This window comes from Bactrocera neohumeralis, chromosome 4, assembly GCF_024586455.1.
Source record: "Bactrocera neohumeralis isolate Rockhampton chromosome 4, APGP_CSIRO_Bneo_wtdbg2-racon-allhic-juicebox.fasta_v2, whole genome shotgun sequence".
NCBI classification, from domain to species: domain Eukaryota; kingdom Metazoa; phylum Arthropoda; class Insecta; order Diptera; family Tephritidae; genus Bactrocera; species Bactrocera neohumeralis.
Genome location: NC_065921.1, coordinates 8,798,309 through 8,814,509, shown reverse-complemented (window position 1 = coordinate 8,814,509; position 16,201 = coordinate 8,798,309). Strand labels below are relative to the sequence as shown.

At 34.9% G+C, this 16,201-nt stretch overlaps 1 protein-coding gene across 11 annotated transcripts in view; it reads left to right on the top strand.

Annotated features, from left to right (window-relative positions):
* The window catches only part of LOC126756873 (protein qui-1), a 159,250-nt gene that overhangs the window by 22,889 nt on the left and 120,160 nt on the right, over positions 1-16,201 (top strand). For 10 of the 11 annotated variants that reach the window (XR_007666650.1, XR_007666649.1, XM_050470356.1 and 7 more), the window contains one exon: positions 8,281-8,370. The exons of the other annotated variant lie outside the window; for it this stretch is intronic. The gene's annotated coding sequence lies outside the window, so the exon portion shown is untranslated. The remainder of the gene's footprint in view (positions 1-8,280; positions 8,371-16,201) is intronic. 11 annotated transcript variants of the gene reach the window in all.

The following is a 16,201-nucleotide window of genomic DNA, read 5'->3' as shown; positions in this document are numbered from 1 at the left end:
TGATGATGATGGTGATGTTGATGGTGATGGTGGTGTATCTGCTAATGATAACAACGGACGAGGTTCACACCGACGCCGACACTGATTCGACATATTTGCTTATGACCTTATGCTTATATGTATATGTATGTGTGCGTCTACATTTTAATTAAGCGCTATTTATAGCAAATGCTTGCATACACTTTCACATATACATATGTACACATCTACATGTTTACGTAGATGGCATGTGACCGCATAAAAGCAAATGAAACAAATAGGCAGAGCAAAAGAAGCGCGCACAATGAAAGGCTCCAGTCTGCTCAGCACATTCACATCCTTCCTGGCGGGCGAGCGTGAGTGTAAGTAACGGAAATACGCAGCGTATCCGTCGCAGCCAGCGCCATCCTCACCGCCTACTGCGTGCAAAGCCGATTGTAGCAAACCAAGTGTATTTTAATTAACGCCTGAGTTATAGCGCCGTTTCCAACTGTGCTGCACGTTTACACTCGTATCTTACGCCTATCTGTGTTTGTATAATTATGCATTGGTATAATAAATATTTGTGTAATAAACATATGCTTACATGCCCTTACATAAACATATAAATGTATATTTCCATACCGAACATGCTATATGCCCTCATAACTGTGAAAGCCACACGAAACTTATTGGATTCTCACTGCTGTTCGCGTCCACGCATGGCGTCTTTGTATGAATGCCGGCGCTTGGGTCTCGTTGAGTGAGCTCAGCATGTGCGCCATGCAAATTTGTGCTAGCAATTAATACAGCCAATTCAATCCGACCGGCGGCATACAGTGTGCCGGATTTGGAAATGAGTTGAGAAATCGAATTATAGCTAGAAGTATATCTCATTGCTGTTTTATTAGGTTCCCTATGTATCAGAGTTAGCTAAATTTGAACGCAGATAGATGAGAAATTTGAGTGGTTCCATATGCAAAAGAAGTTCGGCAATTATATAACGATTATATAGAATAGTCGCCTCAGAACACACTTTCCAAAAATTTGACAAATACTGAGTCTTTTGCCAAGGACAACAAAAATTTTAGTTTTCAAAGCTGAAACTACGAAATGATTATGGTGGTTCCAAATAGTTAATATGTGCAAAAGTAAAGTTCAGTTCAATTATATAGATGATTATATAGAATAGTTCTTAATGCCTCATCGCTTGTGTTTGAACACATTTGTCCGGAAAGTAAAACTGATTTTCTTGACTACAGACAAATGCGCGCTGAGTCGTTCCTTTGCGAACGAGAGACTTGTCAGTTGTCTCCGACAACAAAAATTTTAGTTTTCAGTGAACTGAAAAGCTTCGTTAACCTAGGATAAAATTCTGTGTGCATCCCAGACTTTTTTTTTTTGTTTAGCCGTGTTTTTTGTCTGAAAAGCCTGCGATGAAAGGCAAGCACTTTGAGACGTCGACTAAGTACTCGTTTCAGCCAGATGTTAAATTTATCAAAATCTGGATGACTCAAACAGTCAATTGGGTCCGTCACCTCGGCGATTGGATTGCAATGACAGCGCTCCGTGACGCTTTCAATGCTTGGCCGGCATCCCAAATTGCGATGGCAGCGCAATTTTTTGCATCGACTTAGAAGGAGCCTGACAAATAAGAGATATATATGAAATTTTTTTTAAAGCCAATTTCAACGTGTAACGATTGTTACAACATGTTGAGTGTGAGATACTTGTATAACAAATTTAATAAAAAAATATTCCGCAAAACTATTAATCCAAGGAAAATATGCGCGTATTTAGCTATCGGTTACCCGAGTACCTAAGCCGTTCTTAAAAATGCATTTTTATGCAATAAAACACATAACGCTTCTGAGATCTCAAATAAATGGAAAAAAATAATATTGCATTAATCACTTCAAACACTAAAGCACAGCCTTGCGGAGATCCTTGAAGCCTATGCATTTCATAATTTCAATGCTTACTACTCACACTACTTGCTTGTGTGTGTGTGATGCCTATGGCTTCTTTTTTGTTTTTTTAATTGCACATCTGGTTTCGCTCTCATTATTTTTCAACACCTTCATCGCAATATTGTTGATAATTATGGCGTGGGCTTTCATTACATTGCATTTGTTTATTTACATCTAACATGTATTTATGTATTTGTGAATGAGCTGACATTCAACATTGTATAATTACATACATTTGTATGTTTTAATAGAATAATTTAACTAAGAAACTGCATATATGTGTGTATATATCTGTTTATAAGTATCAAAAGTAGAGTGAGATGAACATGAAAGATGAAATTGCTTTATAAGGTAAACAATAAGCTTAGAAATAAAATATAGTAATGAATGAGATAAGAAAAGATAAATATATGAGGATTACAACGCGACCTAAGGCCTATTGCTAAGGTCTATTGTGCCCTCTCCTAAGTCACAACGACCAGCTTAACCCCAGCACATTGATAAGTTCCAATATACTGCTAATGAGTCGATGAGATCCCTATTTGGAAACATGGATCCAAGGGCCTTTATCCTACGTCTGCGGACTGCTATGTAGTCAATTAGCAGTTATTTTCGAGTTCCAGAATTCCAGTCGCAGAACTGGCAATTTGCACAAGAAGCTATATTATCTAAGTGATTCTTGAGCTTACAGTCGTCGGTGTAGAATGTGAAAAGTAGCCTGAGTTTGTCCCTAGGCAGGTTGATTACATATTTAAACTTGTTAATTGGCTTCATCTTCTTATCTTGGCGAAATTAAGTACGGTTTGATTCCGAAAATATAAAGAATCGGTTCACGAGTTATCCCGACTTACCTCATATCTTCAGTTAAAAGCAAAATAGCAAGATCAATTTTCATAAGTGTACTACGAAGGAAAACCGATATAATAGAAACCATGCATCTTGAAACAAAATTTTTGTTTTGGTTATGAAATGGTTATTATAAATGGTTATATATTGGTTATGTGTTGGTTATATATTGGTTATATATTGGTTATATATTGTTTATATATTGGTTATAGCGGAAGCTTAAAATTCGAAATCGAAGGCAAAAAAAACTCAATTTCGATGTTTTTGATCGTAAGTTTTTTTGCATTTCAGGTGATGATATGTATGTATGTAATGATTTTCATTGGTCTAGCAGAGCTTATGACAAATATGTATGTCGGTAAGTGTGTGAGTTATCTTTATAAAATAGCACAAATATGTTCCGGAGTATACTTGACTAGTGCCGAGAATTAATGTAGTCAACCCAGACCTTCCTCTAGCGCCAATATAAGCGATATAATGATTTCCATCTGACTCTATGTTTGTCAATATGTGATTAGTTAATGAAATGAAGGGGATTTCTGAATCATAATATATTCAGTTTCAAGTTCGTATTTAGCCCGTCCTTACTTGCTGCAAAGTTAATTTAATTGGAATAAAAATAATAAATGTCAGTCCATGCAAACTTGTTGAGATCCACTCCGACTCACCAAATAAAAATCAATGTAAACGAATAACTGTCTGCATAAGTATACCAACACAAATGCACACTTCCACGCAACAAAGTATTTTCGTTTATATTTAGTCGCACTCATTCCAGCACTCCCCTTCGCTGTGCAACAGTTGTGCCATTTATAGCGGCAGCGCACACGAACACCTTCCGCCACAAGTTCGTTGTTTATGTAATCGTCTCTACTGCTTATTTGTCTTTTTCATTGCCATATCATTTCCCATTGTCCGCCATGCGCCGCGCTCTACACCGTCGAGGTTGACTTTATGTCACTTGACTCCCACTTCGGGTCTATTTTTGCATGCATTATTGACGCGCTCCTTGTGGTAAGGACTGGTCGCATTCCAAAACAGCTGTACACATTCAAGGTGAGGGGTGTTTGTGTTCGCGTTGATGTTAGTTTTAGTGAAGATGTAGATGTAGATGGAAGGACACATGATAATAAATAGGCACTCAGCCCCGGCTGAGGATGACAGTGCGAGCGCAACAAATATTGTTTGCTTTTAGCTGGAAATCAGTTTACCGGGAAATCGAGGCGTTGGCTAGGCGTTGAGCAGGCAGTTTGTTAAGCAGACTAGCGCGTAGACTAACACCAAGTAATCGAGATGAGGGTGTGTAGTGTGGCGTAGCGTGAAGCAGGCGCCTGCAGGCATCTGTAAAAAAGCTATAAAGCAATTTAAAATTGAATTATTTATTAATAAAGCGGAGCTTTCAGTACGGTGACAAATGACACTATAGCTGAGTTATCAAATTACGATGAATAATGTATATAATCGTATACATTTGTATACATATAAACACACACATTCCATTCAGCTCAGCGCTTAGAATATAGAATTTGTGCGGGTAGACATTTAATAGCTTTATCGTGGCAACTAAATCAAGTGAAGACAATTGTTGCCTTACCTTTTTTTATAGATATATATGTATATGTAAGTACATAGTACATAAATAAGTCCTGTTATCGCGCAGATATTAATCATTAGATTATTAATCATTAGATAATTTTAATGAAGACTATAAAATAATACCTAAAGAAGATGGCATAATTTGAGGAAAAAGTTGATGAAAGATGAGGAGAAAGAGCTCGCAGCCGGTTATATTCAAAAGCAAGAAAAATCGGTGTCATATGAATTGAAGCCAATGAGGGATTTTGACGGCTTTTGACTGGCGATAAAATAGAATTAACAACCCCAAGTAGTCATAAGAAAAACCTAGCCAACCAACCAAATCAACGACAAAGCCATGATGCCAAGATTACCGCCTACAATTGGTGGTCTCAGAAGGGCGAGCTGTATTAATAGCTTCCAGAACCGGGTGAAATTATTATTGAGAAATGCTACCGACAACAGCTCATCAAATTTGTGCTAGGGAAATAATTTTCCATCAATACGACGCTCGGTGTTGCAAGACGGGTTAAAAACCTTTCTTGCCATTTCTGACTGCTATTAACTCAGGTCAGTGCAGAATATCTTTATTGAAGTACCTCCAAGGCAGCGTAGTTCTCTTGAGAAAGAATTCACAAATTTCTAGAAGGATGAGAAACGTTATCGATTCAGATGAGCTTTGGATAATATGAATCGTCTTAAATTGAAATTTAGTTCAAAACGCACGAATACACATTTATTTGTAGGCCCAATAATAAAAGCAAAAACTTGGCGTTTACACTTTTGGCAGAAGTTTTTTAATGAGGGAAATAATTATTCAAACAATTATTAATCGGTTATTCTTGTCTCTTAATATCATATCATTCACCAGTTATGTTACTTATACGTCATGGTGGCTCTTGAAGTCTTCATAGCGTAAATGGAAAATATTTAAGAGCTTTATGATCAATAATGACAACCAGCAAAACAGTTTTACGTTAATGAAACCCTTGGTAATTGTCCTAAATGAAGGCAACAGTTTTAAAATATATTTATTTTACATATAATGACGCATTGGTTTACCACATACCTATCCTTCACATATAACTTACGAATTAAAAGGCCGAAAAGGTCACTTGTTTATACAATAAAAAGGGTTTTATTTATAACATTTTTATAAGCAACTTTTTAATGTTGTTTAGCTTTCACATTAGTCGTTTCAACAATGTCTGATAATGTTACGCATACGCCATGGCGAATTTTTAATTTTAAGAGGTTATTTCCCTTTTTTTTCAAAATAAGTATTTTGGCCTATATATCGAATATATGTATATTCATGCGTGTATGTATGTATATTTGACATTATTCTTCGAAAATTTAAAGTTAATCTGGAGAATAGTTTCGTAAATATTAGCATTTTTGTAGAATTTTTCAACTTAAGGTAATCGGCTTCAAAAATTTTAAACGCATTTTTCGCAAAACGCGGTTTTCAGAATCAGTGAGAAAAGTTTATTAATTTTTTCTTTACACAATCATCATAAATAAATTATTTATAATAATATATATTTTTCTAAGCACTCTGAGTGAAATTTTTTCCCAAATCTATTTTTTTGAGAAGTTCCCAATTTTTTGGAAACTTAAACTTTTGATTAATTTTTTTTTTAAGTAAATCTACTTATAATTATTATAATAACTTATTTATAATAATAATACATTTTTGGTTTTTGGATTTGAGATAATTTTAAGCAAAAAAATTTTTTTTTTTATATTTTCAGAGTTTATCTTTTTCAGATTTCCTTTTGGATATCAAGCTTAATTTTTAAAAATCCAAATTTATTAATATACGTCAACGATTTAATATATTTTATTAAATTCTGTAAATATATATTATTTTTATACTCTCGCAACAAAGCTGCCAAAAAGAGAGTATTACTTTAGTTTTGTTCACAAACGGTTGTTTGTAAGTACCCTAAAACTAAAAGGTTCAGATATAAATTTTATATATACGTCAAAGTGATAGGGTGACGAGTAGAGTTGAAATCCGTCCGTCGTCCGTCCGTGCAAGCTGTAACTTGAGTAAAAATTGAGATATCATGATGGAACTTAGTACACGTATTTCTTTGCTCTATAAGAAGGTTATGGTTGAAGATGGGCAAAATCGGCACACTGCCACGCCCACAAAATGGCGAAAACCGAAAACCTATAAAGTGTCATAACTAAGCCATAAATAAAGATATTAAAGTGAGATTTGACACAAAGGATCGCATTAAGGAGGGGCATATTTGGACGTAATTTTTTTGGCGTGGCCCCGCCCTTCACTAGGTTTTTTGTACATATCTCGGAAACTACTATAGCTATGTCAACCAAACTCTATGGAGTCGTTTCCTTCAGGCATTTCCATATACAGTTTAAAAATGGAAGAAATCGGATAATAACCACGCCCACCTCCCATACAAAGGTTACGTTGAAAATCACTAAAAGTGCGTTAACGGACTAACAAAAAACGTCAGAAACACTAAATTTTACGGAAGAAATGGCAGAAGGAAGCTGCACCCAAACTTTTTTTAAAAATTTAAAATGGGCGTGGCGTCGCCCACTTATGGACCAAAAACCATATCTCGGGAACTACTCAACCGATTTCAATGAAATTCCGTATATAATATTTTCTTAACACCCTGATGATATGTACGAAATATGGGTGAAATTGGTTCACAACCACGCCTTCTTCCAATATAACGCTATTTTGAATTCCATCTGATGCCTTTTCTGTATAATACGAGTATATACATTAGGAACCAATGATGATAGCGGAATAAAACTTTACAAAAATACGGTATTTGAAAAATATGTAAATGACGTATAATGAAATCTCGATTATCACTTTATATGCGATTAAAATGTTCGGTTACACCTGAACTTAGCCCTATCTTATTTGTTATAAATTCAATAAATAAAATATCTGTTAAAAATAATTTTCAAAAAGGTGAACTTTTTCTGACTTCCAAGTAAACTAAAGAATGAATTGGATAAAGTAAAATTAAATAAATTTAATGAATATTTTTGAAGGAAAATTTGCGTTTTTTGGTTGGTTTTTAAGTTGTTAAACTTTTTCCTAAACGGAGGCAATTATTTCGATTTAATTTACTCTTAACATAATAAATAACACAATAGTTGATCCTATATAAGTCATACCTAACTTGAAACAACAAGGTCGGCGAGATCATGCTTATGCTTATTTAAAACAAAATTTGTTATTTTTTTTTAACTTTTTATAAAATTATTTCTTGAAAATACATATTTAAATACTCTTCTATTTGATTTAATTTTTTATTTAAAGCAATAGATTACTTACTGATAAAAGCCAAAAAATATAAAAAAATATAATAATCCTCAGCTAATCGACGAAACTTTAACATTCCCTTCTTTCAGGGTAATACCCAATTAAAGAATTGTGCGGGCTTCCAAACGTATGTGTACACATGTTTGACCATATCTATAGATTGGTTTACGATACTTGCCATCTTCTACAAATATTTGTATCCATAAAATACCATTGTGTTTGAAACTTCGGCACGCACAGCATTTAGAGATACGCATCTAAGCCTTGTATATCTGTAAGTGTGTATATATATTTACGTGTGTATTTCATAAGCAGTTGTAGTTAAGCATAAAAGCTTACACACGTAATCCACGTATCTTTCTTAAAAGTTTTAAACTTTTCTATGCTCCCGGAAATGTAAACACACTCACTTGCCACATGCGTACGTGCGCTCAGGCGCCCAGGCGAGACGATAAATTCTCGACGCTAAAATGTCACGTACAATGAACATAAGTAAATTTGTTTAAGAGTTTCACATGATTTGTTGTTATTGTATACCCGCACAAAGCTGCTTAAATACCTTGCTTACGTATTCACCTCACTTCGCTTTTCTGCTCTACACATTACTTTCAGGTGCTTCGCATTGCATTTCCGCATTTGAAGTGAAAGCAACTGGGGCGAATAAATCAAAAGCAACAGTAATAGCGACATAACAGCCACACAGTAAGTGAAATAACATTTTGATATGCATATACATACATACAAATGCAGTTGAATGTAAGCGTGTGCTCAAATCGAAAGTAAGCCTATTTATTTTTGCGCTCTTTAACTAAGTGCGGTTGGTAATAGATATGCGTGTGTGTGTGTGTGTTTGTTTATTTTCTCTGTGGCAGGTTTGTTTTGTTTTTGTTTTCGATTTAATTTCACAGTACCTTAGATTATTTTAAAGCCAGATTAGCCAGTAGGGCTTCCTCTCACACATGTATAGCACATTAAATAAGTTGGAAAAGTAAGTGGTGAGTGGATTTAAGTCTGCTGAGGATATAATTTCATTTGCCTGGAAACTCTTTGGGGAAATTAGTGTATTAAAGTGGGTAAAGTATGCTGATGCAATATTTCTGAATTGAATGTGTGAATAAGATATATATATATATGGGCTAGTCGAAAAAGTATTTTCGTATTTCAAATCAAACTTCAACTTATGTTTTTTTTTTTTTATTTATATTGAACTCCAATGAATCAAATATGTATATATTTGATCGACCACGGATGTTTTTACCATTCTGTTCCGTCCTAGCTGACATTGAGATATCATGATGAAATTCGTATTCCTTGGCTCCATCAGTGCCACGTAAAACTATAAAGTTTTCATAAAATGGAAATTTGGCACAAAGGATCGCATTCTGGCATATTTGGATCAATTTTTTGAGCTTCACTAAGTTTTTGTACATACGCTTGGAGCATGTCTACAGAGTTTTTTTCACATTTCCATTATTTCAAAAATTGTCGTATTTGATAACAACGACTAACAAAAAACGTCAGAAACACTAAATTTTACGGAAGAAGTGGCAGAAGGAAGCTCTTTTTTTTGAAAATTGAAAATTGCGCGCCGCCCCTTATGGATTCAGGAGCTACTAGACCGATTTCAATGAAATGGTTATAATTTCATTTAAAATGGGTGGAATCGTAAATGTTAATTCGGTATCATTAAATTTAGCGGAATAAAACTTTACAAAAATGGCAATTCATGTGGTACCCAAACATCGAGCTTCTTTTTGTAGTCAACATTATTAAAATGGCTCAAAACCATTTGATTATGAATGTAAAGTTTCTTTGCGATATCATGGCTATTTATGTGACGATTCTGGTCAACCTTTTCCATAAATTCATCGACTTTTTCAACGATAAGTCGACCACAGCGAGGTGCATCTTTCACAACGAAATTTCCAGAACGGAAGATTTTTTTATTTCAACCGTTTTACACTCGGTATTGCCACTCAGAGTGCCTAAATTCAAAATGAGCAAATATCAAGCAATTTATAACTCAACAAAAACATTGCAGACATTGATTGAAATGCTAAACGCCGAACTAATTATCAATCGGCAGCTAGAAAACAATAAAATAATATTTATTTCCCTGCTTTATTTGAAGTAAACAAAACTCAAAATTAATTGTGCATATACAAAAAAATACAACAACAACTAAACGCACTTATTTGTATACAGTTTTTAAATTGTTTTTATATAATTAATCTTCTTTGTATTTTTATACTCGTACGTACACGCTTTTGTGTATATGCATCTGTATATAAACGCTTAATCTTATGTAAACAAATATTGCTGCGTGTGTTTTTTGTGTTTGAGAAATTCAAATGTATTTGTTTGAACTATCGAATGTATTTTCTTATATAAACAAACAAATTGTTTCATTAGCAACTAAAATCATAGAAAATCGCATTACTCATACGCACCCGCCAACGGATTGTTGGTGCTCATAGCATAATATTTTCGATATTCTAAAGCAGTTAAGCGGTATATTTTAAATTGTATAAAAATTTCACCAAAACCAAATTTGTTGTAACAACAAAAACAATGCAATTCACAAATAAAATAGTTTTTTATATAAGGACTTATTTTTTTCGGTTAATTTGTATGACAGCTATACGCTATAGTGATCCGATCCGGACGATATATTGGAAAATTTTAGCGTTGCTTTAAATAATAATTTATATAAAATTTTGGGAAATAATTTTGTTAAATAAAAATGTTTCCATATAAAAACTCTATTTTGATCGATCAGTTTGTACAGCAGGTATATGCTACAGTGGTCCGATCTGAGCAATATCTTGGGAGATTGTAGCGCTGTCTAAGGCAATAATTTGTGCCTAATTTTGTAATGATAATTTATCAAATAAAAATATTTCTATGCAAGGACTTGATATGTATCATACAGTTTGTATGGCAGCTATATGCTATAGTGGTTCGATCCGAACAATTTCTTGGGGTATTGCACCACTGCTTTGGATAATAATCTGTGCTAAATTTCTTGAAGATACTTTATCAAATAAAAAAGTTTTCTATACAAGGACTTGATTTTGACCAATTAGTTTATATGGCAACTATATGCTATTGAGGTCTGTTCTGAATGATTTCTCAGGAGCATATGGCATTGCCTTTGACAATAATTCCTCTTGAGTTTCGTTAAGATATCTAGTTTTTTTCGTACATGTATTTGATTTTGATCGAACAATTTATATGGCAACAACATGTTATAGTGATCCGATATCGCTAAATCCGAGCAATGAGACGTTTCTTTGATAGAAAAAGATGTGTGCAAATTTTCAGATTGATATCTCAATAAATAAGAGTCTACTTAGCTTATATACAGACAGATTATTGAGCATCTGACGAGTTATCCATTAGCAGGCAGTGAAAATTAACCTTTGAACCCAGCACTTCGTCGATGTCTAACCCGCAAGAAAATAGCTTTTATTCATGAATTCCTCTCAGGAAGGGCCTTTAGTTGCCTTAATATCAAACAAAGTAACAAAATTTCGTTGCGAGGTAGAGGAACAATCAGTGTCTCCATTCGAATATTGAACTCTTTAGTTTTAAATAATCACCTTCTCATACTCATCACTAAGAATACAAACAGTATTAAACTCACATATATAAATTCAACCAAAACCACCTCACCTCACTCCTTAACATATTCCATTTATTTCTTCTTTTCTTTGCCATGGACCAGCTCTTCAGCCAATTTAGCTTTTGGAATTCGGCAAATATTTATTTTTGTTTTAATTTCACGACCAGCAAGCTGCCCAATTGACTTACACGCTTTTAACGCTTTCGCAGGAACCTCTCCCTTACAACCGCACCAAAACAGTCCACCACTACTGTGTACCTGTTCTCAAAATGAGCGCAAAAGGGCACACAACCGAAAGCGGCAATCAATTGGCCTTCTTGCAGTCGCCAATTTGAAGCAGTAACCCAGTGCAAACAGCGCTGATTGGGTTCAAGTCAGCTTGGAGGCTGGCTTTGTGGTTGTTATTGTTGCACGCACACCATAGTGCAATGGGTTTTCGCAAGGATGTTGTTTTTGAGAAAAATTACTTGCGAGTGATTTTTTTTTTTTTTTTTTTTTATAAAACTTGCGACTTCGGCCACAGCGTTTATTGGCTTTACTCTGTAAGTGAAGCACCTTAAAATCGATTAAAATTTTGTTTTTGCAACTTTGTTTCATATCATTATTGCTATCGAATTTGGTACCCAGTGTAGCCGACTAACTGATTATAAATATTCGAGAGTTTTGAACAATCACCTTAAAGAATTTCAGTGAAATGAAAAATCACCAAATCAATAAGTGACCGTTGCTGGACCTGCCAGAAAAAAACCGACAAAAATTCTAGTGTTAAGTAACAAAGGTTATTGATTCAAAATATTTCCTCCTCAAAAATTATATTTACGTTAAGAAGGTCATTTGCAAAGCAAGCAAACTCATTGACACAGAAACTCGTATATTGGTGTGCTTGTACTGTCCTAAATTCACTTACTCGACACAGCTTTCCAAAGTCATTGCGTTACTTTCACCTGAGGTTGAGTGAATTTACATGAAATTCAATTGGAACAAAAGCATAATGTCGGATAAAGCAGAGAGAGGCAGCCGAAAAAGTGTGAGCTAAAATAAATGTGAAAATATACATAATCCGCTCACAAAATTACACACTAACACACACACCTAAGTGCATAAGAACAACAAACGTGTGTGCGAATTGGAGTAAAACTAAAATAACGAACGCTTGCCGAGAAATTCTACGAAATGAAATGGGTACAAACACGGCCGTTCTTCAACATTGGCACACAAAGCCAAGTGTGTCCTAAATACAGTATACCTTATTACTAATATATGTATGTGTGTGTGCACTTTTACTGTTAAGCAAAATGATGGTTGCATACCTATGGAGATGTTTAGTTTTAGTTGGTGAGATTACAAGTGGCTGGGTTTTGCTTTTTTATTTGCCTAAGAAAAGTATGCATAATACCAGAAGCAAAAACTGTTGAATCGCATATGTTAATTCGGTCCATTAAATTTTTCACAGACAATTCATCGAGCTTCATTTTGTAGCCAGCTTTTTTTAAATGGTTCAAAACCGTTTTATGATGAATTTTAAGTTCCCTAGCGATGTCATGGCTGCTTATCTGATGGTCCTGTTTAATCTTTTCCATAATTTCTTCGACTTTTTCAACGATAGGTCGACCAGAGCGATGTGGATCTTCCACAACGAAATTTCCCGAACGGAAGCGAAGGAACCATTGTTGTGCTACTAGAACTGATACAGCATCGTCTCCGTAAACTTCACAAATTTCTTGGTGACTTGTGTGACACTCTTCCATTTTTTACTCAAAAATTTCAAAATATAGCGAATTTCATCATTATTTTTACTCATTTTTGAACAGCTGTAACTTTCTTTCAACTTCCCCGAATTATTTTTTTGAAGCTTAACACCTCACCTTTCCAACAATATATGGTATGACACAATGTGATTGGTTGCGCTGTAGATATACGACTGCAACGACATCTATTGACAAATATATAAATAATAAACAAAAAATCATCTAATTTAATCCATGCATCTTGAATATACTTTTGTCACAGACTAAATGTTTTAAAGTGAGAACCAGTAGCGGCATTCGGGTCCGTCTGGATTACGTAGATTATCAGGATTATCAGGACAACGTGCGTTAGACTTCAGATTTTCCATATTTTATCTTGGGAACTGAGTTATTTTTTTAAGTTTGGTTAGATGGCTGATTACAGATCGCACGTTGACCTTTGTGAAGCCATAGAAAAGAAGAACTCCTGTATTCGAACTTATAAATTAGCAAAACGCTTAGTAGCTAAAACAAATTTGCACAAGTGTTTAATTTCCATTTCCGCCAGTTCGATGGGCTGTCTGAAGGTATACGGACCCAAATGATAATAAGGGCTTACTGAACCGCTCCCATTCTACGGTTAGTAGTTATAGGATGCCTTTTCTTGCCAGCTCATCAGCTTTACTGTTTTCTGCGTTTCCACCGTGGCCTGGCACCCATACCAGTCTTATCACAAAGACACTCCATGCTAATGATAGCGTAGTTATTCACTCTTTGACCAGCTCTGAACGCACTGTTAATGAGTTCAAAGCTAGAACCGCCACTCTGCTATCCGAATGGATGGTCACTTCTCTAATGGAGGCTACACTCTGTAGCCTAAAAGACTCTGTCATAGTCAGCTGAAGTCTGAAGGACTATTTTTGCAGGTTATAACAGTTCATTCCAAAAAATATTATTTTTCGGTAGCCGAGAAAGCCTGTACATCGTGATATTTTAGTAATCCTATAAATTGGTCGAAAAAACCTTAAAAAATCGGCAAAACGTAATGTTTTAAGCTCAATCTTGCAAACATTGGACAATGGAGGAAAAATCGCATGAACTTTTCACACACACACCTTCCTCCATAGAATTTTGACAATTTGCATCCGACAATATTTCGCCTTATGATATGTATATACATAAGCTTACTAGACAATATCTAGCAAAAATTCGTACGATGGCGGAGAGATGAACCTTGCTTAGAGAAAGTAGTTCAGGAGATCTGCTATGTTCTTCTCTAGGCTAGAACGATCACGCGTCGCATAGTCGCTCATTTTTACTGGCGCCAGCTAAGATCACGCGAAGTCTAGAGGTCCGGCGTTAGAACGCCAGAGGCCAACGAAGACGCCGCTCTTTCCCAGTCCGATGTAATCGATACAAGGGTGACCCCTCTGGTGAGCTCATCCTCCTTTGCCTTGTGATTTAGCTCTGTGCAGGCACCCAAACGAATTTGATAATGAAATTTTTTGATGCTATCGATAGTGAAGGAAAGCCTTGACAAATTTTTGGTGCACAGTAACCGAACTCAAAGCTAGTATTGCCGCTCTACAGTCGCAATAAATTTTGATATACATTGTGTCAAAGAAGTACCCGAAAATTGTAATTAAATTCCAGGGGTAAATGATATTTCAAAAAAAAAAATATGTCAACTACGAAAATAAATTTGAAATATTTTGATAATTTCTCCTCCTAACTTTTTTAGAAGTCTGTATACTGGAATTTGAAAATTAATTTTAGTTGTTCTCTTCTGTATTCCATCTAAGCGCTGGATATCAGTACTATAACTCATATTATTCTCATATTTTGTCCTAAAAACCTTACAAACTGGTAGATTAAGCTCCAACAAAATTTATTTTCTGAAAAATTCTTACTCACACGCATATATTTTCAACTCGAACTGAATTTTTGCGGTCATATATGTTTAAGTTCATCTCTCAACTAAAGTAAGTAAATTTTATTTTATGATTTACACTAAACTACACTAGTTCCCCTTTAATACAAGCAATGCCAGTTGAAAACTTTCTAGCAACTTATTTCTATTTGCTCAAACAGCTCCCAAACAGGTCTCATGCTGTCACTGCATTTATGTGCGTGTGTGTGCGCCGCTTGTTGTTCATAAAAATGCAATTTCATGCCACGAATGGGGTAAATGTCAGCCAAGTTTTCGGCGCCAACTATCGACATTCACGCAGATATACGAGTTACGTGTATGAAGAAAATGCTTACAAAACATTTTATGCACTTGCCACCGCACTTAAATTCAACATCCTGCCAAAAGCGAAAAACAACGCAAACGCTGAAATGCGAAGGCAAGTAAAAACTGCAACTAAAACGGCGAGTCACAACATTGCACCGCCCACTGCCGACTTCCTGTGCCTTTGCTGCTGTTGGCGCGCAATTTCTGATTTTTTGTTTTTGTTTTTATTTTTTTGTTTTAAAGTAATATTAAATTTCCACGTCTTCTACTAAAATACTTAGTTGCACATGTGTACTTGTGTATGTGTGTAGGTGTGTGTGCGTTTATTTTATTTCTTGCGTTTGTAATTTATTTTCTTCTTTTTTGCATACATTCAGGCGCATTCCATCCTTTTTTCGTTTTTTAATTTTTACTTGGAAAATGTGCATTCTCCCAAGGACATGTCAGCATGCTGCCTGCATACATTTCGCCATCCCCTTGCATGCGCTTTAAGTACTGACTGTCGTTTTATTCTTTTATTCTTTATGCGCTTAGTTGCCTCTACGCTATGCAGGTGGAGCTGGGTACATATTACATTGTGTGTGTTTTAGTGTTAAGTAGAGGGTGCTGGACAGGAATTTGTAGTTTAAAAAAACGTTTTGTTTTTCACATTTCCTTTTTGTTCTTCATTTGTTATTACATTTCTATTCGAAATTGCCTTGACTTGATTTAATAGGAAATATATATATCGAAATAAATAAAATACGGCCACTAGATGTACTTTTTAGCTGTGTTTTTTTGACAAACCTCCAAAAAAAGTGTCTTCATTTATTTTATGAAATGTAAAACTACTAAAAAACAATTCTGTGAGAGAACTTAAAGAGAGATTACGAGTACTACTAATTATAAGGTTATCTTTTAATAAAAAATAAAAACTTTTTGTATTTGCTTATCGCTCTCGTGTCA